Here is a 2,308-nt window from a genome sequence, read left to right as displayed (position 1 = left end):
AGTTAACAAACCACAATTTGTCATCACAAATTTTAATCAGAATAGATGAAATAATAAATGCCTTTGAAGAGACGGGAAGACCCAGAGACCTGGAAAACTTGGCTTTGTTGCCTGATCATTTGGCCCTCTGCTTCCTGAGGGGGTGGAAAGAGAACTAGGCTGGCAGAGGCCTGGGGCTCTGATCCTGGCTTCACTGTTTCTTAACTCAGCAGACTTCAGGCAGCCAGTCATCCTTCCTAAGCCCTTATTTCTTTCTTTGCTGAAAAGCAAAGAAAAACAATTGTACCCATTTTCTTTTCTTATATGAATGGTATGCATTCTTTACCAATCAGCTTCCCTGGCAGCTCAGTTGGTAAAGAATCCATAACCAGCAAGCAGCCTCACATCCTTAATCTCTTCTCCCAGTGCCCCTCTGTCACAGGTCTTAAAGCCTGGATTTCCAACAAGAACACGTCTCTCAGACTAGGGCTCCTCCAATCTTATATTTTTAAAAAATTCCCCGAGGCCTATGGTTTTGGCTTTCTCATCCACTACTTCTTATCTTTGCTATTTTCATCAATATTTTTTGTTCTCTCACCATCATTCTCCCTTGATCATCAAAGCCCTGGTCCTGGGTCACTATCTTGCTCTCCAACACAAGTCTTCCTATTCCTCCGGTGACTTTAGTTGTATAGTCAAGAGCCCAGTGGGGGTGGAGGGGGGGATACATTATGGGTTTGGGATGAACATATTACACTATATATGAAAAAGATAACTAACAAAAGGACCTACTACATAGCACAGGAAACAATGCTCAATATTTTGTAATAACCTATAAAGGAAAAGAATCTAAAAAAGTTATCTACATCTATATAGCTAAATCATTTTGCTGTATACCTAAAACTAAACAACACTAAATCAACTACACTCCACTTTTTTTTAAAAAAGGGCCCATTTAACATACTGTTGCCTTAGTTCCTTAATTTCCTCATCTACAGTCTCTTTCTTTCTTACTCATAGGATCACTTGGTCATCACCCCTAGCTGCACCATCTCTGTAGTCTTTAATTCATATATCCCACATTAGAGATACAAATTTCCATTCTCCCAGAATGTTTGTTCGACACCTCCCACTAAACTTGCCTTCTGACCTCACTGGAGCCTTCAGGTCACTGATGCCTCTACTCCCCCCCAACCCACTAGTCCTCTCCTCCCTTCACTTCCCCTATGTCCAGCTTGGATTGCATTCTTTTTTTTTTTTTTTCTAAGGCAACGTGCTGGACCTCAGTTTCGATGAGGAGACGGTAGTGAGTTCTCACTCATGTTGTTCAGATTTCCAAGGAGTGCATGAGAGGGTGTCATCATCGATCTGCATTCTTTATCATTTCAATAATTCTTGTAAAAATCCTTTTGCCAAGTACCTTGTACTCCCTTATTTTCATATTACACATTGCAACATGCTAATCTTAGATGGAACCATTTAGATGGATGCATTTCTCTAATAATTAGCAATGTTGAGCATCTTTTCATGTGCCTTTTGACCTTTTTTTTTTTTTTTTAAATGCTGAGCCCTGTGTGCATGAGTGCTCAGTCATGTTAAACTATAGCCTACCAGGCTTCTCTGTCCATGGGATTTTCCAGGCAATAATACTGAAGTAGGCTGCTGTTTCCTCCTCCAGGAGATCGTCCCAACCCAGGGATCAAACTCATGTTTCCTGTATCTCCTTCATTGTTAGGCAAATTCTTTACCACTGAGCCATCTGGGAAGTCTGTAATATTGAGCGTGCTTGCATGTGTGTGTGCTAAGTCACTTCAGTTATGTCCAACTCTTTATGATCCTATGGACTGTAGCCCAACAGGCTCCTCTATTTGAGGGATTTCCAGGCAAGAATATTGGAGTGGGTTGCCATGCGCTCCTCCAGTGGATCTTCCCCATCCAGGGATCCGAACGCACGTTTCTGTAAGTCTCCTTCATTGGCAGGTGGGTTCTTTACCACTAGCACCACCTGGGAAGCCCAATATTGAGTTGTGTAAGCTGTTAAATGTTTTGAAGAAACCCAAATCATCCTATAGACTTAGATAAGACCTGTATGTTTATTCCAAAAAAGAGACAGTTACTATAAGGTAGACTTGTTTCCGCATATGGATCCCAGTCTTGATGAGAGGCCAATCTCACAAGGAGAAGAGGTTGTCACTGGTTAAGTACAAAAAAGTAGGGGAGAAAAACAAGAATAGTACCACATAGCAACTGTGATATCCCACACTAATCCTGCTGAGCTGCTGTCCAAAGAGAAGAGCTACATTTATGTCAGGCCTCAGAGCTTGATTGT

At 41.6% G+C, this 2,308-nt stretch overlaps 1 non-coding gene across 1 annotated transcript; it reads right to left on the bottom strand.

Moving 5' to 3' along the window:
* Positions 1-1,257: 1,257 nt before the first annotated feature.
* LOC136156389 (small nucleolar RNA SNORD116) lies at positions 1,258-1,349 on the bottom strand. The gene has a single exon (XR_010660954.1). It is a non-coding gene; the product is annotated as a small nucleolar RNA SNORD116 (small nucleolar RNA).
* Between the last annotated feature and the right edge of the window lie 959 nt (positions 1,350-2,308).

The sequence above is a fragment of the Muntiacus reevesi genome, chromosome 1, assembly GCF_963930625.1.
Source record: "Muntiacus reevesi chromosome 1, mMunRee1.1, whole genome shotgun sequence".
Classification (NCBI taxonomy): domain Eukaryota; kingdom Metazoa; phylum Chordata; class Mammalia; order Artiodactyla; family Cervidae; genus Muntiacus; species Muntiacus reevesi.
The sequence above is the reverse complement of the archived record's forward strand: the minus strand, read 5'-3'. Positions and strand labels throughout refer to the sequence as shown.